The 24,378-nt window shown below is 34.4% G+C and overlaps 1 long non-coding RNA gene across 1 annotated transcript; it reads left to right on the top strand.

Annotated features, from left to right (window-relative positions):
- The first annotated feature begins 5,698 nt into the window (after positions 1–5,698).
- Positions 5,699–23,604, top strand: LOC143225315 (uncharacterized). Its single transcript, XR_013013789.1, has 3 exons — positions 5,699–5,830; positions 6,097–6,153; positions 22,745–23,604. It is a non-coding gene; the product is annotated as an uncharacterized LOC143225315 (long non-coding RNA).
- Positions 23,605–24,378: the final 774 nt, after the last annotated feature.

Below are 24,378 nucleotides of genomic sequence, written 5' to 3' on the forward strand. Positions count from 1 at the left end.
TGCTAGCCGTCCCTAATTTATCAGTGTAAGATTAGAGGGAAGGCAGCTAGTCATCACCACCCACCGCCAACTCTTAGGCTACTCTTTACCAACGAATAGTAGGATTGACTGTTACATAATAACACCTCCACGGCATGTTTAGTGTGATGTGGATTTGAATACGTGACCCTCAGATTACGAGTCTAGAGTCTTTCGTAGTAAGACATTTAGTTTCATTAAATGGTTCTTTATGATCTACTCATGATCTGTGCAACTAACCTAATTTTTACACCGTTTGGAAATATCTCGTTCTGATAAACCTTTGATAAAACAAATCAATATTTGAAATATTGCTACGAAAAGATAGAGTTGCTAATTTTTAATTTTTGATAACAGGTTAACTGTGAGCTTACAGTATTCGTAGGAGCTTCATCATGTCAGTACAGTCCACATCACGTCCAGTCATGTTCTGTCTGTCAAACGTACATCTTGATAATAGCCCTATGGCGTGGTTTTCAGTGAAGAAGGCTCCATCTCAAGGCACTTTGTATGTTTGCGTATAAATAGCTTGAATACAAGTTTCATTCTCCAGCTGCTTGAGGTGAAAGCAGCTCGTGTACACGTGACATGTGTCGCTTTTCTATAAGAAGATCCTTCTTGGATATGTTGCACACTGTGGCTTGGGGCATGTGGACTGCTTTTCACGCTGATCTTTTTAACTATGTATTCTCACCTATTATAAGATGTCCCACTTTATTTATCAAGGTAGGGGTATGACTTAATGCAGGTTTATTTATCCACACGTCTAAGCTGATCCATATTCCAGTTGTTTTCCATTAAGTGTAAGGGGTAACCTCGTCTTCGAAATTTACATCTCCAGTTTGAACATATCTTTATGATTTGATTATATTCTGGATCGAAAAGAGCTGTTACATAAATTGTTTCAAAGCGATCAATTTTCGGCAGCATCATAAAATCTATATCACACTAAACAATGCCAAAATGCAATTTTGATAAAGGGTATTTCACTATTTCCTTATATTAGTTTTGCTTGTAAAGAGGCTTGCTGATTTACATATTCAAGATAATTTTAATATAGTACACTCAATCTTCCTTACATGAAGACGTACTGAAAGTTTATACTTTCAAGATGTTTACAAGTCTTCGTAATTAACAATGATAGTAAATGTCTCACCAGTGACTTGACCTTTGTAACAGTTAGCTCATTTAAGGTGACACAGACGACTGGCCAAAAGGTACCCGCATCCATTATGAAGGTATCTGAATAAAAATGAAAAATCTGACACAGAGAGGATGTGTTTTATTCTGGTGCATCAATCTTGATATTTATTATTAAGTATCTGACGAACTTTGAATTGAAATTGAAATTTAGTTTTTATAAAAAAAAAAAGCAGCAGGCCGCCTTACTGTTAATAATACTGTCTTAAATACGTTAGATACACCTATACCCTATTGTAAGAGTGGTAAGTTTAACCAATTATAATTCTACAATCCGGTGTTCAATTTCCCAGGGTGAACAAAGCATATTGTATAATGTGGTTTTATTCTAAAAAAAAAAATCTAGACATGCTCTAAAATGTCTACTAGTTACACACATGGGACTCTCTATCTTGCCTTAAAATCATCTTATGGTCGTCAAGAGAAGTTAAATATAATTCATTAGTACACCTTTTTATTAAAAAAATTATCAGGTTGATTTTCAGAATTAAAAATTTTCATACATTACGTGGCACTCCAGACTACTGAAACCATGTGAGCAGTTTCGGACAAACCTCGCTTTGTCGATATATTCTGGCTAACATTAAAGACAACTGCTGTTTTTAGAACAACAAAAAGAATAAAATAAAAAAAATTAAACATCATTTGTTTTTGTTTTCTAATATATAGTTGCAATAGAAAAAGGTTTCCTCCTTTTTTCTCTCTATCATACTGTCTATCTTTATTAAACTATTTTCGTAAAAGAACGAAGGGGATATTTCAATAATACTGCTTAACAAAGCAGGCCGGGTATAATAACATTAAGTTCACATCATAAACAACATCTGTGTGGTTTTAGTCTCTCCAACTCTAAGTTAAATGGCAGAAACCCACTTTACGTGAAAATTAATCAAAGAACTCTCTAAAGAGCCTTGAAAACCGAAAGACAATTAATTAAATATTCAGTTAATATTTGCGTATATTCTCTCTCAAGTAACTGAATCTTTTTGACATGTGCTTCTTTAATCAAACAGCTACCGACAATGTATAAAATCGTTTTACAACTAGCAAATCAAATCTATTAAAATCCACCACAATATATATAGTATATAATTTAGCTTTACTGTACCTCATTTATTAAATATAATTCCTGAACTTTTTCATTTGATGATAAAATAATATCAAATTAACTTTATCTTATTTATCATGATGTATATAAGCACCAGGTGGCGTTGGTCGTAGTTTTATTATTCAGACGTTCGCTACAGAAGAGTTAGAACACCCTTGTTATACTTGTTTGTTTGTTTTTGAATTTCGTGTCAAGCTACGCGAGGGATATCTGCGCTAGCCGTCCCTAATTTAGCAGTGTAAGACTAGAAGGAAGGCAGCTAGTCATAACCACCTACTGCCAACTCTTAGGCTACTATTTTACCAACGAATTGTGGGATTGACGGTAACATAATAATGCCCCCAAGGACGAAAGGACGAGTGTGTTTGGTGTGACGGGGATTCGAACTCGCGATCCTCGGATTAGGAGTCGAGTTCTTTAACCACCTGGCCATGCTGGGCCCCCTTGTTATTTTCACGTATATTATGTTATTTTAAAATAGCATGTTTTTAAATCAATAACTCTCAGAGAACTTTACTTACCTTCAAAATTATGGAGAAAGGCGTTTCGTATTGGCCTCGGCATGGTCAAGCGTGTTAAGGCGTGCGACTCGTAATCTGAGGGTCGCGGGTTCGAATCTCCTTCACCAGACATGCTTACCCTACCAGCCATGGAGGCATTATAATATGACGGTCAATCCCACTATTCGTTGGTAAAAGAGTAACCCAAGAGTTGGTGGTGGGTGGTGATGACTAGCTGTCTTCCCTCTAGTCTTACACTACTAAATTAGGGACGGCTAGCACGGATAGCCCTCGAATAGCTTTGTGCGAAATTCAAAAAACAAACAAACAAATCGTTTCGTATCAGTGTGTGTTTCCTGATACTGTAAAATAATCCAGTGATTAAAAGAAGTACAAATGTACTTCTATTAAAGCTATATTCACAAACATTGAAGAAAACAAAAAACTAACAGGGCAGTGTTAACATATATCTCGCCAGCTTTTACAGACTAAAGTTTTAAGCTGCTACGAACGAAAGCTGGAAACTGCTTCTTACAACTATAGTCCAGTTTAATCATTTTTTATGAAGAGATTTCATCCTGATTTTTTATCTACTTGAAGTTTATAATAAATACAAAATAATATAAAGGTACTATATTAATTTTCATTTATAGATTAGTAAACATATTATTATAATAATTTAAGATTTAACAAGAATTTCTTATTCGTAGTTCCCTTTTAATGGCCTTCCGATAAGTCTACGGACTTGAAAGGATAAAATCTGGGGCTCATTTTTCCGCGGTAAACGCAGCAGATAGCCCAGTATTGCGTTGCTTTTAATGAAACGAAAAATAAATGCCCCTCAGTGCCTCAGCGATATGTTTTTAAGCATATAAAGTTGAAATATGAGTTTTAATAACAGTGTGCAGCCTGGCACTTAACAACAAACTTATTCGTAGTTAGATACACAACGGAAATCGCTTACATTACGAATTATTCATTATAAGTATATTACTTTTTATTCGGTCATTAATTATCAACATAAACAAATATCGTCTGACCTTGAAATTTAAGTATTTGATACAGAATTTTACTGAATAAGCTCGGGATCCATTTGACCGTATTGAAGAAGGAATATTGACTACAATTTTTAAACTTATAACGTGTATGTAAATAAAATGTGACAAGTTTTTAGTATATTGTACACGTATTTTGTACATACACACCCAAAAACATATGTTAGAAATATAACTGTTCGCGAGATATATCTGTGAATTAACGATGTTAGACTGATTCAAACTCTAACAGTTCAAAGTGCAAAGTGACGTTCATTGAAAAATAAAGATGCTTTTATCCATCTTATAGTTCGCATGTTGTACTTGTACAACTTACAGAACTTCCATATGTATATCTCCTATAACTGTGTTTCTGGTTCCCTTTACGTTGCATCTGATATTTACGCTTCTCTGCCACGAACTGCCGCTAAATCAGAGTTGTCAACTTGTAAATGTGTACTTCCACTTCTATAAAAATGATACTGCAGGTTTTACGCTAACTTGAGAACTGCTCGAATCATCGTCGATTTTGATCCGACTGATCCTTATTGCGCATGCACTTTAGCCGGATGCCATAATTTCTATTGTGAAAAGTTTCTGCGAGAGATGGCGCTGCCACATATCTTGGCACTATCTCAATAGAGTACAGACCAAGACTACAAATCCAACCATCAAGTCCATTAGAGTGACATTACGTTATCGAATGATCGAGATTACACTATTTACAAAATATAAAAAAGCTAATAATTCAGCCAATGGCAACACGAGTCGCAGATCCAGCCACACATGACTACAAGTTGCTTTTCTACAAGACATGCTTTCCTCTCGTTGTTGTCTTTATTCCTTGCTTTACAAATAGGCATTTAATGTGACCAATTTTGAAATCAATTGATAGGAGTATTATGTTCAATACGTTATTGTATTTTATTGTACAAAACACTGTTGTATTTTATTGTACAAAACATTATTACATTTTTTTGTACAGAACATCAGTGTATATTGTTTTACAGAATATTATGTGTTTATTGTACAGAATGTTGATGTATTTTGTTGTACAGAACGTCAGTGTATATTTTAGGCCCGGCATGACCAGGTGGTTAAGGTACTCGACTCTTAATTCTAGGGTTGCGGATTCGAATCTCCGTCACACCAAACATGCTCGCCCTTTCAGCTGTGGGGATGTTATAATGTGACGGTCAATACTATTATTGGTTAGTAAAAGAGTAGCCCAAGAGTTGGCGGTGAGTGGTGATGACTAGCTGCCTTCCCTCTAGTCTTACACTGCTAAATTAGGGACGGCTAGCGCAGATAGCCCTCGTGTAGCTTTGCGCGAAATCCAAAAACAAAAAACGTCAGTGTATATTGCTTTACAGAATATTAACCTGTTAAGTGTATAGAATGTAGATGTATTTTGCTGTACAGAACGTCAGTGTATATTATTTTGCAGAATGTTAATATGTTTTAGTGTACTTGTAGATAATCATGTAGGATGTATGGTATAGACTTTGATCCTTGTTACATTTTGTGATAGAACTAGTGTTATTGTTAGATCAGATAAAGGATATTAATCACTTGACCATTTCACGTACCGAACAACTAAACCACATAACGACTCATTTGAAGACAGCTTTTAGATGGAAAATTTGCTGCCTTATTTATAAAATGAGACATTAATTTATTTTTTGTTTAAAATTCCACTGTAAATGAGCCATTTTATTCGCTTGTCTTGTATTGTTTTAATGACGAGCAGGGAGTGTATGAACACATATCTCGTATAATCTCGTGTACGAGAAGAAAATTATCTCGAATCCTGGAATGATAACAAAATCTATTGACACACATTTATTCTCGATCCACAGTGTGTGTGTGTCGTCACTGATAATAATATTTGTAATTAAACAACTTAGGGAATTATATTAATCTTAAAATCGGTCAGTTACAAAAGCCAGGTTGTTTAAAACTGTTTCTAGGTATGTAAACATGATTTGAAAGTATTTATAGGTTTGTAAAATAGGTACATAAACCTAATTTCCAATTGTTTCCAGATGTGTAAAGCTAGTTTGAAACTGTTTCTGAGTATGTAGATTTAGTTTGCTAACTACATTAATTAGAATGATTCCACATAACATATAATTTGTAAATATAAGGCTGCGAATACCTGACGAGGCCACACAAATATTTACTTAAATGCATTTGTTTTGTTTGTATTCGTAATAATATGTTATTTTTTTTACAGTACACAGGGTTATGTCTGTGGACTTACAACGTTAGAAACCGAGGTTCGATACCAGTAGTGAATAGAGTACAAATAGCCTATTGTGTATCTTTGTGCTTAAATTATTACTTTAAATATTTGTTTAAAGCAGTCACTAATGTAACCTACACTCCTCCCCAGTGTGTATCACGTCACGTTACGCTAGATTTCTCGAAATGGAAAGAATCATAAGTCAAAATGTATTTATTTATTCAGAGGGGGGGTGCAAGGGAAGCGTGAGAGGGAAAGGGTGCCGTGAAACCTTATAAGTATAGCGAATGTTAGTATAATAAACGTATAGTAAAGACGTACCGTGTTTCTCCGAAAATAAGACAGGGCTTATATTAATTTTCGCTCCAAAATATGACACTAGGGCTTATTTTCGGGGGATGTCTTATTTTGATATATTAAAAAAATGAAGTTATAAAGTAAAACTATTAAACTAACCATTTAAAATAAACTATTATTAAACTATTAAACTATCTGATCAATACTTAAACAAACTAATTAACTAACTATTAAACTAATTAATAAATTAATTTTTTTTTATTTCTTTCCTCTTCCTGCCACTCTTAACTAGGGCTTATTTTAAGGGTAGGGCTTATATTAAAACTATCCCCAAAAATCACACTAGGTCTTATTTTATGGATAGGTCTTATTATCGGAGAAACACGGTAGTGTGGGATCACTTAGGCTCGAACCAAATACATAACAATTATTATAAAATTAGAAATATCGAGTTGATTTTAAACTTCAATCGTTACTGATTCAAGCTGTTTTTGTTATATCATTAACGTGTTTAATAAAAGAAATAAACCTCTCTAATTAACGGAGACTCTAAATTAAGAAATCAACAAATATTTTTTCCAGTTTTTGTTTTCCATAAATTTCATTTTATACTTTCACTACATAGACTAACAACAATATTAGATTATGCTTTTGTTGTTAAGTAACATGATGGACTGGCTTTTCTACATATTGCAAGTTGTTAATCTAACTGTTTTTTTTTATCAATGAATACGCTAATAATCAATTTCATGAATAACCTTAATTCTAATTGGCTAACAATAGAAATTACCGATGTCTGAATCCCTCGACTACACTTTTCTGCCTCTTTATTGGTCAAGCTTGATTTTGCAAAATTTATTTCTGTTAGCTATTAAATCTGAGGTTAGAGTATGCTATGAAATGGGGGTGGTGGTACCTTGTCATGTCATATATGACGGGCTATACGCCAAAGTATCAATCAACGTTATATAGCTTTATTTCCCATATCTGTATTTCTTATAATATAAACATAATATAATATAAACATCAGCTTGTATAAAATCAAATTTTAGATAATTTAAGGTTGATTTTAATGGATGTTTTTCCCGAATGTATCAAAACACGAAGCAACTAGAGGCTCATTTCTTACAGCTTTCAGTTCTTCTATCACAAGTTTCCATAACAACTAAACCTCTGTTTTGTTTATTTGTTTGTTGTTGTTGTTGTTTTCAGTGAAACTCAGCATAAGACGAGTGATTATTCAGCGCCACAATGATGTTAGAAATGTATTTGTCGATAATTCAGGCTCGATGTCTCCAGCATTGTCAGTGTAGTTAAGATCCAAGTAAAATATGGACGCATTGCTAAGAGACTAAACAGTAGCGATAGCATACAACTTCAATGTGTACAGGTTTATTTGATTTTAACGATAAACCTCTGGATGATTGAATCAAGTGTTATCAAAGGAAACTAGACAGTTTTTATTGAAAATAGAAGGTTTAGTTTTAAATCAAAACATTTTACTCAGCAACAGTAAAAACAAATAATCAGTAGGTACGTCAACGAAGAAACGATACATTAAGTTTCTTTTAGGGATAGGATCTGCAATCAGCAAGTTCAAAAATATTTGCCTTAAAAATAACTACTGCGGTGAACTTACATTATACCGTATTACACGAAAAAAAAGGCTTAGATCGAATCGTTGAGGGTTAGAATATACAGATTCTAATTTACCTGCGTAAATAATGCGTGTTTTTGGAGCATTTTAACGTCTAAAGCTTTTTTATATGTAACTCAGTTTAAACTGTTTGACAAAAGTAGTTATAAAGCTCTAAACACCGAGTTGACTGGAAAGTTCGCTTTTTGAATACCACTTTATGAATTTGTATTCATTATAGAACTGTACGCGGCCCGGCATGGTCAAGCGTGTTAAGGCGTGCGACTCGTAATCTGAGGGTCGCGAGTTCGCATCCCCATTGCGTCAAACATGCTCGCCCTTTCAGCCGTGGGGCGTTATGATGTGACGGTCAATCCCACTATTCATTGGTAAAAGAGTAGCCCAAGAGTTGGCGGTGGGTGGTGATTACTAGTTGTCTTCCCTCTAGTCTTACACTGCTAAATTAATAACGGTTAGCACAGATAGCCCTCGAGTAGCTTCGTGCGAAATTCAAAACAAACAACTGTACGCTTATACTCCATCTATAAGCAAGAACATTATTTAAAGCAACTAAGATACCGAATAGTCGATAAGTCAATTAATATTTTAATGGTAATATATATATATATATATATGTGTGTGTGTTTATGTATGTATGTATATATATCCAAATGTCTGTCACGCCCTGTATCATTTGAACAGTTAATAAAAAAACAAACCTTAGGGAATCCTCAACCGTAACCCTTGAAATTTGTTTAGACAATATTAGAGTAAATCAATTTATGAGACCTGATTTTTATTAGCTAACTTTTTGTGCGCCAGCAATACCAAGCGTGGGGCGCACCTATACCCGATTTGATTTTATTACTCATCGTGTCTCTACCAACCTACCCTAAAAATGAATTTCTTTTAAGCAGGATTAGAAAGAATTAATTATTTCGCAGATATGACTACGACAGATAAAAGAGAAGAGGATGAATAAGTATGTATTTGTTGTTTATCGGTTTATACATTTTTTTCATGTTAATATTATATACATGCATGATTTTATTGTACCATGCCGCATAAATTATATTTAATTCAATATCTCCCCTTTGTTTTTGTTTTGTTTTTTGTTTTGTTTGGAATTTCGCACAAAGCAATTCGAGGGCTATCTGTGCTAGCCGTCCCTAATTTAGCAGTGTAAGACTAGAGGGAAGGCAGCTAGTCATCACCACCCACCGCCAACTCTTGGGCTACTCTTTTACCAACGAATAGTGGGATTGACCGTCACATTATAACGCCCCCACGGCTGGGAGGGCGAGCATGTTTTGGCGCGACTCGGGCGCGAACCCGCGACCCTCAGATTACGAAGCGCACGCTTTAACGCGCTAGGCCATGCCAGGCCTATCTCCCCTTTGACACTTAAATTATGACATGATGTTTAGGGAAAACAGGGGACCTATAGGTCCATCTCGGTTGTCCCATTCTTTAAATCAAACTAAAATTATTAAACAAAAAATGAAGCCAATCCTTATCACTCATATAGTTATCAAACTTTTTCTTACACTTACTCAAATTTACTGCCTCTACAATAACCGAAGGCAGCCTATTTTATAGGCCAACCACCGTATTCGAAAAATAAAATTGTCTTAGCTGAAGATGGCTTTTACCTTACCTAAATCTATATTTGTGTTCACTATTCCTATAATTATCGCTTTAAGCATGGAATATATTGATGCATCAATATTATCAATTCATTTTATAATCTTAAACATTTCAATCAGATCACCTCTAACTCTTCTTTGTTCAAGAGAAAATATTTTAAGAATATTAATTTATCCTCATATGACAACCCTTCCATCTCAGGCACCATTTTAGTAACCTTTCTCTAAACTATATCCAACACTTCAATATCTTTCCTGAGGTAAGGAGCCCAAGACTGAACAAATACTCTGAATGCGGCCTAACCAGTGATTGATATAACAAAGGTATCGCCTATTTAGACTTGTATTCAATATTTCTGTAGTCATAACCTAGAAATCCCATTAGCCCTACCTAGCAACAGCACACTGCTTGGATGATTTAAGAAACTGATCAACCACTATACCAAGATTCTTTCATTCCAAGACACTGTTAAGGTTATTTCCATCCAAATTATACTTATAATTTAAAATATGATAGCCCACATGCAACCTCTTGCAATTTATCATAATTAAAATTCATCTGTCATTTATTTACCCTAAATCCTTGTGTAAATCAGCAGCATCCTCCCTACAGTGATCAACACCTAAGATCTTAAAATCATCACCAAATTTAAGTACTTTATTCACCATTCCTTCATCGATGTCATTAATGTGAGTCAAAGAGAGCAATGAGTATCAGACTAAGCCCTAAAGTACACCACTTGCTACATTAATCCAGTTTGCATGAATTTATAACAACCATCTGCTTTTTTCCATTAAGCCACTATTCTAATCAATTAATTAACTGGTCCCCCACACCTATAGAAAGATTTTTTTTTACAATCCTACTATGTAGCACTTTGCCAAATGCTTTTTGAAAATTCATACCTTTACCCTTATATATATATATATGCAGTAACATTTTCTAACAATGTCAAAAGATTTGTAAGGTAAAACTTTCCCGAAGTTAAACCCTATTGACCATCCAATAAAATTCTAAACTTTTTAAATGACTTTGTAAACTATCTTTTATCAGACATTCACAAACACTCCTCACAACTGATGTAAGATTAACCTAAAATTACTTCCTTTGAAGATGGAAGTCATATTTAGCTAATTTTCAAGTTGTTGGTACTTGTCCACTATTCAAGAACTTACAAAATTGTGGCAAGTCATTTACATATCTCCCTATTTACTCCTCATATTCTATCCACAAGCTGTGTCAAGGAATCATCTACAAGTATAACCTTTTTAAGTTCATAATCCATATCCAACCTTTTTAAGTTCATAATCCATATCCTTCTCTGATCCTTCTGCTTTCCCTCCCTCCAATAGCTCCTCGTCTACATAAGCCAAGTGCTGAAATCTGTTGCTCAGTTGAATAGAGTCTTTACAATTATGTTCACTACTTTTAACCCTAATACTACCCTTTATAACTTCCTGAATGTCACTGTTAGTCTTAGCTGATGCTTCCCTTTCATGTAAATGCTTAAGATCCTTTGAGGTCCTGCTGTCATTTCCCAAAGTTTATATTTCTTTTTATTTCTTCAACTTTATTTAGGATAGCCTCCAACTTTTCGCCAACCTGTAAAAACTCTAAATATAAATTGAGCATCTTCAGTACTAGCATCCTTAAAAGTTCATAATAATACAGAGTTCCCGAATAAGACCCATTCACTGCACCTATCACACCTAACAAACTGGGAACACGTAATCCCCCAAAATAGTCTTAACCATTGGATTATTTGTAGAATTAAACACTCGATACTATGGATAAACACCAGTGGCCTATTATTAAATCTATTAAGCCTAAGTTTCACAATTAACTAGTTTCAGACTGTATTTATTAAATAAAACAATGTATTTAATTTGTCTTACAATTTCACTGCAATTGAACTATAGCTAATCCTAAAAAAACCCTTATGCGTACTAAAAATCTAATCTAAAGTTATAATGCACGTTACACTACTAAAATCTAAATTGAAAGCTTGAACCTACTAGTTTAGTCCCCGATCTTACTAAATCCACCTATTTTTTGTTATTCAACTCTAATTTTCTAGAGATAAAATTGTAAAACCAAATAACATTAAAACTCCATAAAATTAAAAGAAAATAGTTTTCTAACCTCTTCTATTTTCAAATAGGCCTGGCATGGCCAAGCGCGTACGGCGTGCGACTCGTAATCCGAGGGTCGCGGGTTCGCGCCCGCGTCTCGCTAAACATGCTCGCCCTCCCAGCCGTGGGGGTGTATAATGTGACGGTCAATCCCACTATTCGTTGGTAAAAGAGTAGCCCAAGAGTTGGCGGTGGGTGGTGATGACTAGCTGCCTTCCCTCTAGTCTTACACTGCTAAATTAGGGACGGCTAGCACAGATAGCCCTCGAGTAGCTTTGTGCGAAATTCCCAAACAAACAAACAAAATATTTTCAAATAATGCTAATCAATGTTTAACTACTTTAGAAGCACACAAATGTTTGTCAGTGTTAATCCAAATTGTTTAGATTTGAAGAAGACAACAGTGGTCGTATAAAACTTTAGTTGTGCTCATAGAAAGAGATAAAAAATGAGATAAAATGAGTGCATATTTATTTGTCATTCTTGTTCATAATCAGAATTATTTCATGATAACAAGGAGACAAACCCACGGGTTATCTTTGTTTATTTGTAGAATAAAGCCACATTAAGGTACATGTTGCTTTTAGTATGGGGAATCGAACCGCGGATCGTAGCATTATAAGTACGTAATTTCCCACTGTCCTAGTGGGCGGATTAATAAAAAAAATCATTAGACAAGACTTTCATATAAATTCTCCCACTGACAAACAACGAGAAGGAATTAGTACAAATTCACCAATGTGTGGTACTATTGCAACAGATTTAAATCGTACTCAGAATTTTTTTTTCCTCAAGCAACTATTATTAACTCGTATTTCGAAACTATTCGAATTCTGCGAATTTTAGGGAATCTGCATGTTGATCGATTATAATTACAATCACACTGAGTAGGCGTAAATCTATAGCTGACTTACTGAACACTGTAATCCAGTTTGTGAAATGTTAACACGCATCCTGAAACAGGAGTTAGTTTCTCTGCAGTTAAATGTGTTTTGTTATCAGCCACAAGAGATTCAACCCTTCCTTTTGCGAACGTTTGTGAGCCTCGTATTATCAGTTATATGTGGTCAAGTTGAATATTGTTCTGCTTATGGTACATCTACTTTGACGTGTTGATAAATGCTTTCCTTTAGATGCTCTTGTCCTAATGCCACTAAAGCTGTGTTAAAGTTAGCGTAGGACTTACCTTTACTTATCATCTTATGTTATCTTAATACTTAATCTTACACTGCTTATTGTGCTCCCTTTTATGGGTATATGATTTTATATTGCAGTTAAGGAAGCATAATATTGATGCTTTTAGTGATGTGAGCTGTAATAATAATGTTAGTAGAATATTTTGAAATAGATATGGTTCCAACATTGTTAACTTTTCTCACTTGTGCCACTTTCACTAAACAGAAATACTCAGAGCTCAGAATAATAGAAATGGAATGCATCGTATCCCAGCCACCCTGATTGGCCTTGGTATTTGATGAAAGGCTTCGTCGGCTTTGGATGTATCAGATGTAGTACGGTTAAAATATTATACCATATTCTTATGGGTTGTTATAATTAGTAAGGTTTCTTAATTGCTGTCACATTACAGTTGAATACTCAGTTTACTTGTTTCAAGATATATAGTCCTTTGATGGATCAGAGCTTTAGTTTCCACAGTGGGCAGTGAGCACAAAGCCCATTTTATAGGCGTGTACTAAGGAAAAACAACAACAATCGCAATATATAATTACTAAAAAGATACGACGTACTTTATTGGAGAAGACTGTTTTTTTGCTTTTTGGAATTTTGCCCAAAGCTACACGAGGGCTATCTGCGCTAGCCGTCCATAATTTAGCAGCGTAAGACTAGAGGAAAGGCAACTAGTCATCACCACCCACCGCCAACTCTTGGGCTACTCTTTACCAACGAATAGTGGGATTGATCCTAACTTATAACACCCCCACGGTTGAAAGGGCGAGCATGTTAGATGTGACGGAGATTCGAACTCGCGGCCTTCAGATTATGAACTGTACGACCTACCTGGCCATACCGGGCCTTGTGTATAAGAAAAAGTAACGTGGAAGTTTTGTTTCACATTCCTTTCAGACTTGTATGCTTTCGTGTGGATAAAATTTCAAGTGATGGCATAGCATGACATAAGGCTTTTCACTGGACAGAGTAGGTAATATGTTTGGTCGAAATGTAATCTTCTTTATATTCATTATAGTCATTTGGACTGTTGTTGATCAAGCATTGTCTTACCTCAGTTTCTCATGTAAAGAAGTTCTCGATATAAAAACAAATTTGCGATTCAATTCCAACATCAATAAAAAAAATAGTTCCTAAAAGACTCCAAACTTATTTCCTTTACGTTCCGGTAATGCAAAACCCAGTAAATTGAATTCTCAAGTGTAAGTGTTCAGATCAGATTGAATTACTTGATTCCATAAGATGATAAACAACAAGCGACTGTATGCACTTCATACTTTTAGGTTTTTATCCTACCTAATAAACAAATTTTATTAACTAAATCAGCTTGGGTTACTTTACGATATTGGAAGAACTGACTCGAATTTCACTTAATTCTGTTGTGAATCTCTGAAAGCAGTTTTATAAAGTCTTCCTTTTCGTGAAGTCCCCTACTCCATCCCAGTGGCACAGTTGTATGTCTGCAGACTCACTCTGCTAGAAACCGGGGTTCGATACCGATGGTGAGCAGAGCACAGTTAGGCCATTGTGTAGTTTCGTGTTTAATTTCAAACAAACTTTGCGCTGAAATAGTGGAGTTTAAAACCATGGTTATATATTTTCTGTTGTTTTATGTTTCGTGGTATATAGGAAAGTATTTGATAACAAAGTTCTTATACGTAAGCTTCCCTACAGCTATATAAAGAAAAACATATATAATAACTTGTTTAGCTTAGTCTTGAATGCAAAAAATATCTTACATACATTTTTTGTTTATTGTTAAGTACACAGCTACACAACGAACTATTTGTACTGTACCTACCATGTTTCTGGAAACCCAGTTTTTAGTGCTGTAAGCCTTAAGACTTACCGCTGAGCTAATGGAGGCCGTTTTATATCTGATTCAGTTATTTTTACTCGCTGATAAGCTCGACAACATTTGTATTACATTGTGAATAGAATTTAAGTGTGAATCTGTAAAGCCCAAAGGTGAACTCGTGAGCTGCACGTGTTTATCCACTGCTACCTGAATCGAGATTAAATAAGCTTCCTAATCTACTAAGTGTGTTTGCTTTATATGTTGGATAACAAAACTGGATCCAGTTCTCCTTGGCAAAGCTTTATGGAGAAGTTACACCAATCAAATGGACACAGCTCAATCATCCCGCCGATCACATCATTCCAATATCTCGTACGAGTTACGGAATGAAAGTTGACCACTGATGGTCAACATATATTACTGTTCTTTGACTACCACATGCTTACCAAAACGAGCTGTTAACAAATCTTCTGTATCCCCTACACTGAAGCTATGTTACCTTCTCCAAACTTTAAATAGTAAATAGTAATTCTCAATGTTTATATAAGTTTCATCTTTGTACTTCATCTTTAGGCATGCACTGTCGTGCCCGTCAAGTTGATGAAAAATCGGTTTCTATCAGACTTGCCGATGAGCCACTAGGGGAGCTATTGTGCACTTGATTCAACTATCTTTACTTGCTGATGAGAACGGAAATATTTGTTGACCTTTTTTAAAGTGGCTAGGCTTAGTTTATCTTATTTTATCTAGGCCTACATGCGGTTCACGTCACATTATCCTTTTCATGTAGGTCATTCTAGTTTCATTATGTTTACTTTAATTTATTTTCTTTATAACTTTTATAGTCGTAGTTCTAAGTGTCTTCGTTAGTGCGCTTGGTTTGCTTTGAGCCATATCCTTTAGGTATGTTCAAAGTTGTTGATTTGAAAGCTTGTATTAGTCCAAGCAGAAATATCTCTTCAGCTTAGCAGACTTCTATGGATATGTGAAGAACGTTAAAGACGTGGTCTTTATTTGTTCACGTCTGTTTTTTCTACTTACGTTGCTCTAGTAACGTAACTTATTTTAGTTAGAACAGTAATGTTCTTATATTTATAAAACAGGGCATTTACAAAGTAAATTTCTATAAAAACTAAAACGATGGTTTTTATCCAAGCATCAGTTGGCTGGGTTCACGTGTTAAGAGACTATTAAGGAATAGTTTATTTGTTTTGATTTTTGCGCAAAGCTACACGAGAGCTATCTGCGCTAGCCGTTACTAATTTAGCAATGTAAGGCCAGAAGGAAGGCAGCTAGTCACTACCACCCACCATTATGGTATTTTGGGTCTTCGTATCACTTGGTGACCCATCTTCTCTTGATTAACTTTCTACTTTAGTGGTTGTCCTTTCTACATATAATTTCTTGGAAGACTATCCAACATCGCAGACAGATCTAGCTAAAGGTCAGTAATTTACAAAATAAATTTGAAAATCTTTATTTGTTTTGTTTTTTTGTAATATTTACAGGATATTTGTAATACAATGCTTCATATCAGCTCACTCTGAAAACATTTTAAAATACTTTAAATCAAAGGTAAATTGAGGAATAACTATTTCATACTTAAAACATCGAATTATGTTCAACAAAGCCCGACATGGCCAGATGGTTAAGAAAATGGACTCGTAATCTGAGGGTAGCGGGTTCGAATCCTCGTCACACCAAACATTCTTGCCCTTTCAGCCGTGGGGGCCTTATAAGTGACGGTCAATCCCACTATTCGTTAGTAAAAGAGTAGCCCAAGAGTTGACGGTGGGTGGTGATGAGTAGTTGCTTTCCCTCTAGTCTTACACTGCTAAATTAGGGACGGCCAATGCAGATAGCCCTCGAGTAGCTTTGCACGAAATTCTAAACAAACCAAAACCCAATATATTCAACAAATTCTAATGTTACCTTTTAATTTTTTAAACTGTTTATAATTAGATTTCTAAGAAACTTTCACGATAATTGCATCACAATAGGATGGCATCTTCTTCACATTCCCAAGATCTGAATCACTTATAAATATTTCTGTCAGTAGATTCTCATATGCGAGAAACACTTCTCTTTGGTTTTGCAGGTAAACCTGATATCAGGGAGCTTAACTTAGCTTTGAGTATAATTAATTTCTCAGATCTTATTAAAAGCTTTGTTAACAAGTGAGTTCTAGTTTCTCTCACGAAACCAAAGCGAAAACGAGAAACAAAAACAGCTGTTGGGTCCCCTTAAGATTGAAGCTTAGAGATCAGTTGTGCAACGGAAATTTGAAAGAGTGGAAAATGAATATTTGAAACTAACTCTATCTAATACTTTTTTGGGATAGTCATGTATTGTTTCATGATTGAAACATGTGGCCAGAAGCAGGATACCACTAATGAAGATAAATGGCTGCTGAAATAACACTAAATTTTTCACGGTTTCTATCAAAAGCAAAACAAATAATAATCAACAATTTGAAATATGCTTTTACAATTAAGCCTATTTTGGAATCAGGAACCTTATTGGTAGAGTATGCTATTGTTCCTGACGGAATGGTAAACCTTAATCCTGTTATTAAACTAATCGGTATTAGAGTTAACTTTGAAATTTATTACGAGGATAATTATTTTTTTAATATCATCTTCCCCTGTTTCAGAGGGAAGATATTTTGCAGAACTGAGATGTAAAATTCTATTTTTAAAACTGGAAAATGTTTAACTTCTGGTGAATATGAAAGAACTTAATGCATTGCGTTCCACGAACATTTATTAAGGGAAAAATCTGTTCAAAACATTTAAATTAAAAGATAACTAATAATGAGATGTCTGTGCTATTTCCTATATATTTTCTTCACACGTTCCTGTTCAGTAGACTGGAGACTTCGCATTTCAACTTTCCTAATCCAAGGGTCGCGGTTTCGAATCCCCGACACACTAAATATGCTCGTTCTTTCAGCTGTGTGTGGTGTTATTATGTGACGGTCAGCCCCACTATTAGTTGGTAAAAGAGTAGCCCAAGAGTTGGCGGTGGGTAGTGATGACTAGCTGTCCTCCCTCTAGTCTTGTACTGCTAAATTAGAGACGGCTAGCGCATAACTCGTATAACTTTGGGCGAAATTCAAAACAAACCAAGGATATCAATTTTCTACAGACTTAGACTTTAGTAACTTACCAAACTCATACATGCTGCTAAACGTAAACATGATTCATAGGCACAAGATATTAGGTGCATTTATCACTATAGGTTAATATTGTGAGTTGTAAGGCACTAAAAATAAAAAGATATATAGGTTATAATTTTAGCCGATATACAAAAACAGATGTTTTTCTTTTGAAAATGTTGTTAATTTGTTATATCGTGTATTAGATAACAGAAAAATAGGTAAAACTGTATATTTTTAAAACGTACTTGACGAGATCTGTTCAAATATGATACCAAATCCTAATTTTAACACTAGCTTTCATAAATACGTAAACTTTTCATGATTTTAATTACATTTTATCACAAACAGTGTTGTGTATGTGCTGTAGTTTCTTAGATCTTCTTATTCCAGTTAGCTTACAAAATGATCTTGGTTTTGATTTAAATTTCGCGCAAAGATACACGAGAGCTATCTGCCGTATCCGTCCCTAATTTAACAGTGTAAGCCTAGAGGGAAAGCAGCTAGTCATCATCACCCATCGCCAACTCTTGGGCTATTCTTTTACCCAAGAATAGTGGGATTGATCGGACATTATAACGCCCCCACGGCTGAAAGGGCAAGCATGTTTGGTGCGACGGAGATTCGAACCCGCGAACTTCGGATTGAGAGTCGAGTGCCTTAACCACCTGACCATGCCGGGCCACTAAAATTATCTTAATCCTACATGTGTTTGTTGAGACCCATCGAAGCCCGGACCAAACATGTCTTCACAAAACAACTTGGGAATAACAGCTTAGATTTACTAGATCTTATTAAAACTAAAGGCTAGAGTTTTGGAAAACAAGTTTAAAACATCATAAACTGTTTCTACTTTGATACATTTCCTAGTCACTTTATTATGACCACAACTCAATATCTGATTTATCTCCTTTGAAATACGCGTAACATTGGTTAAAACAAAGAATAAGAAGGTACCTCCTTCAATTATAACCAATTAAACAAAGAAGAGAACGAATAGTTGGTTCTAAATATGTCATCAGAAGTTTGAAGTAGCGAATGGGATGACTTTGAGCTTCAAGATCATCCTGGATACTCAACTAAATTGATATCTGGTTATTGTGTAGGAGTCTCATTACGATCTTCGAACCAGTTTTCAACAATACTCTACCAGAACGTTGCATTGAACAATACTATACTAGCACGTTTGATTAAGCAATACCATAGCAACACGTTGGATTATTTTATTATTGTCTTAAAAGAACCTTTGTCCATCAGGATAGAAATGCAGCACTTGCAGTTAGATGTTGCGGCTTACTCTTGAGTAATTTTAAATCAAGACCAGAGCACAAACAAAAAAATCTGAACCATTAAATCAAACCCAGCAGTTAACACCGTATAAGTAACACAAATATACTGAAGTAGCTCACGTATTCACTTTTTCATATTTTCCATATTTCCACATATACACTGTTCACAGTTTGTGATCACCACAAGAAAAGAACAATAACCTACTTTCCTGTTTTTTGTCTGAGAAAAATAAAATGAGTAAATTATGAATTATTATGTAACGTTTTTTGAATAATATTTTGAAATGATCAAATACTGAATACTGTTGGATTGAATTAATCTTTGAAATAGATGGCTATCTGTTAAACTTCACAAAACTGTCCAGTCACCTTTATCTCTTTGCTAGTTAGTTACTTTTCGCAGTTGACAACTACAACTTGGATTGTTTTTGTTGAACCTTTCCGGTCACCTTTGTCTATTGGCTAATTAGTAACGTTTGGCAGCTGGTAACTATTACTTGGACTGTTGTTTGTTGAACCTTTCCAGTCATCTTTGTGACTTTACTAGTTAGTAACGTTTGGTAGCTGCTAAATACAATTTGGACTGTCGTTTGTTGGATCATTCAGTCATCTTTGTTTCTTGGCCAATTAGTAAGGTTGTATAGTTGTAAACTACAGCTGGACAAATGGCAGACCATTTTATTTTCAGTTGTTACTACTTGATAGTTGATATATTTGAATGACCACTCAAAGAAATGATTTTCAATAGTGAAGATTCTTTCAGGTAGACACTGAATTTAATAACAGTGCGACACTTGAAAATATCCTTATTATTTTCATTCTTATCCATTGTATTTGAAATCAACCACAATGTGACGATTGTAGAGTTCAAGTAGTCCCTGATCATATCATTTAATCCTGCCACCTGTTATTGTTGATTTTTAGGACTTATAACATTGAATTGAACAAGTACTATACCAACACTTTGGATTGAACAATACTGTGTACATAACCTAAACAGATTATTGTGTAGCTTTGTACTCAGTATCAAACCAACAAAGTCATACTTTTGTCCTTTGGTTGCTTAGCAGTAAGTTTATAGGATTACATTTCAAAAATCCAGAATGCGATTCTTCACGGTGAACAGACCGTAAATAGCCCACTATGTGGTTTCTGTGCTTAATAACAATCAAACAAATATTTGTTTTTGAAATCCTGATGAGTCAGCAGTAAATGTACATAATTAATATACTAAAATCCGTGGTTCGTTTCCTAGTGTTGAACATAGTGCAGATAGTCTATTGTGTAGCTCTACACGAATAAAATAGCACCAACAAATATTTAATCAGTTTATTTTACATGCGAAAATTAAACTTTGGTCGTATAATGTTATACAGTAAATTATCAGTAGTTTGTCCACCACGGTTATGGAATTTTAGTGTTATCAGTCCTCAGATTATCATTGAGTTACTGAGGGGCTACAAATGCACCAGATAAATTATTATGTTGCTTTTCTAATTAAAATGACCTAATGAACTAACGCACATTAACATTTTTTTTTTTAAATTGGCCAATGGAGACAGGGTTACATAATATCTATAACATATTTTATAACAGTCAGAAGTACCCGTCCCCAGCGATAGAAAATTTTAAGTTAGTCTGACAATTTAAATCACTTAATGGACTTTAGAAAAGTTAATTGTATTTTACTCTTGGTTTGGCCCGGCATGGCCAAGCGTGTAAGGCGCGCGACTCGTAATCTGAGAGTCGCGGGTTCGTGCCCGCGTCGCGCTAAACATGCTCGCCCTCCCAGCCGTGGGGGCGTTATAATGTGACGATCAATCCCACTATTCGTTGGTAAAAGAGTAGCCCAAGAGTTGGCGGTGGGTGGTGATGACTAGCCTTCCCTCTAGTCTTACACTGCTAACTTAGGGACGGCTAGCACAGATAGCCCTCGAGTAGCTTTGTGCGAAATTCCAAACAAACAAACAAATACTCTTGGTTTCACTCGTAGCGAAAACTTTGAGATAACATACGGTAAATTTACATTTGCATTCCTTAAGTTACATCACACATTACAATATTAATGATAGTGTAATTAAATCCTAACAGTTTACTGAGGAATATCCTGCTTGTGAAATACAATTTGGCATCTACATTATTCATACCTTTTTTCCCGTCTTTTCAAATGTGAATGTTGAACTTTGCCTGCGTGCACAGCTTTTGTAATGAAATACAGACAAATGATCGGACAGACACCACGGTTCTTAACATATATTTTTATATACGATTATATCTAGCAATACAAGTATAGTGAAAATAATGGTGAATGTTTGAGGTTTGCAGATTTGGTTCACTATTTAATTCGTGGCTTAATTTCTTTTGTTTTTAAAATTTCATTTCTTTGGAGGAAAATTTCAGTTTTAATATTTTGTTCTATTAGTGTTTTATGTGTAAAAATTGTAGAATGAAATATTATATTAAAAATACTGTAATGTTCCTTAGAAAAGGTTAACACTTGGGATAATAGCATGATGACTATAGGTATAATCAATTTGAATAATTTCAAACTGCTTTGTACTATTTAAAAGTCGAAAACTATATTTAAGTTGGAAACATATTTTAGTTATATTGAAATGTGATATAAAAGATAAGAATAGACATCAGCACTGTTTGTGTTGTGTGTTTCAAAGGTAATTCGATATGTTACTTTAATGCTATATGTTACTTTAATGCGATATGTTACTTTAATTCGACATGTTACTTTAAGGCGATATGTTACTTTAATGCGATATGTTACTTTAATTCGACATGTTACTTTAATGCGATATGTTACTTTAATTCGACATGTTACTTTAATGCGATATGTTACTTTAATTCGACATGTTACTTTAATGCGATATGTTACTTTAATGCGATATGTTACTTTAATTCGATATGTTACTTTAATTCGACATGTTACTTTAATGCGATATGTTACTTTAATTCGACATGTTACTTTAATGCGATATGTTACTTTAATTCGACATGTTACTTTAATGCGATATGTTACTTTAATTCGACATGTTACTTTAATTCGACATGTTACTTTAATGCGATATGTTACTTTAATTCGATATGTTACTTTAATTCGACATGTTACTTTAATGCGATATGTTACTTTAATTCGACATGTTACTTTAATGCGATATGTTACTTTAATTCGACATGTTACTTTAATGCGATATGTTACTTTAATTCGACATGTTACTTTAATTCGACATGTTACTTTAATTCGACATGTTACTTTAATGCGATATGTTACTTTTATGCGATATGTTACTTTAATGCGATATGTTACTTTAATTCGACATGTTACTTTAATGCGATATGTTACTTTAATTCGACATGTTACTTTAATTCGACATGTTACTTTAATGCGATATGTTACTTTAATGCGATATGTTACTTTAATGCGATATGTTACTTTCACTCCTTCAGCTTATTTTTCACGTGAAAAATCTTATTTTTGTTTAGTGGAAACGATGAACATGTCTGATAAAATTTCTGAAAACCATATTCATCTTATCAAGAACTCCACTTCTCAGAGTTTTCTGGCAGGAACATCTGAATCTGATGCAGCATTAGAATTCACTTCTGTCAACGACAATGATTCCGGAAGTTCTATATTCATTTTTAAGCGAACCTTGACTATAACGATAACAGCAATATGTGTTTTTGGTTTTATTAGTTTAATCGGAGTATATCTCTCATTCAGATTCTGGGTGTCTGGAAAAAAAAGGAGAAATTTGAAAAAGTTTCGAAGATAAATGAAAGTTGTTTTTTAAGGATCCATAAAATAATATTTGAAAGTGCCCTTTTAAGGAGCCATAAAATAATATTTGAAAGTGCCCCTTTAAGGAGCCATAAAATAATATTTAAAAGTGCTCCTTTAAGAAGCCATTAAATAATATTTGTAAGTGCGTCTTTGAAGAGCAGTAATATAATGTTTGTTTTGCTGGTGATTTGAATTATGTGATATATTTTGGGAAATGTTATAAATGTATAGAACAACTTAGATTTCCAAGACTTTAATAGCACAAGGTCGTATACAGAAGATGACGTATAAATTACTGTTCTATTCGACTGTATTTCGTATTCTAGAGATCGATAGAACGCTGAAACTTTGGATGGTATTTATTACAGTTACTTGGGTTACAACTAAAGCAAGATGGTAAATCACATCAAAATGAAATAAAATAAAAACTATGAAAGTTTCGTTTTCTGCATTCTAAGACAAAATCGACCAAAGAAGAAAAGCGTTACTAATGATATCTTTCACTCCAAAATTATGACCAAAATGTTTTTATAAAGTAATAAATCTAGTTTAAAATTGACATGGAGTGTCCAATTTTATTTTTTAATTTCTTACTTTTGCGTTTATTAAATTCTTCCACAACGCTTAATTTTTTAAATATAAAATAAAAGTTAAAAAATTAATCATGTTGTAAGGTTTTATTATTTTCCAAGTGGTTTGACTGAAAGATGTTCAGGCCTAATAATCCAACATCAGAATACGCTGGATTATAAAAACATTCGGCTCTAATACTACAAGTACAGAATACGCTTGTTAATAAATATATTCAGATATAATACTCCAACTATAGAATACGCTGGATTATAAAAATATTTGGTTCTAATACTATAACTACAGAATACGCTGGATTACAAAGATCTTCGAAATCAATATTGCAACTACGAAATACACTGGATTATAAAGAGATTCGGATTTAATACGCCAACTACAGAATACGCTGTATTATAGAATGCATATTAACATCTGAAATATGAAGCTTGCCAGCCTTCTTCATTTTTTTACACAAGTAGAATTGATTTTTTTGTTTGAAATTTTGCGCAAAGTTACACGAGAGCTATCTGCGCTAGCCGTTCCTAATTTAACAGTGTAAGACTGGAGGGAAGCCAGCTAGTCATCACCACTCACCGCCAACTCTTTGGTTACCCTTTTATCAACAAATAGTGGGATTGATCGTCACATTATAACATCCCCACGTCTGAAAGGGCGAGTATATTTGGTGTGACCGGGGATTCGAACTCGTGATCCTCAGATTACGAGTTGAGTTCTTTAGCCACCTGGCCATGCGGGCCCCAGA

This window comes from Tachypleus tridentatus, chromosome 9 (assembly GCF_004210375.1).
Source record: "Tachypleus tridentatus isolate NWPU-2018 chromosome 9, ASM421037v1, whole genome shotgun sequence".
NCBI lineage: Eukaryota > Metazoa > Arthropoda > Merostomata > Xiphosura > Limulidae > Tachypleus > Tachypleus tridentatus.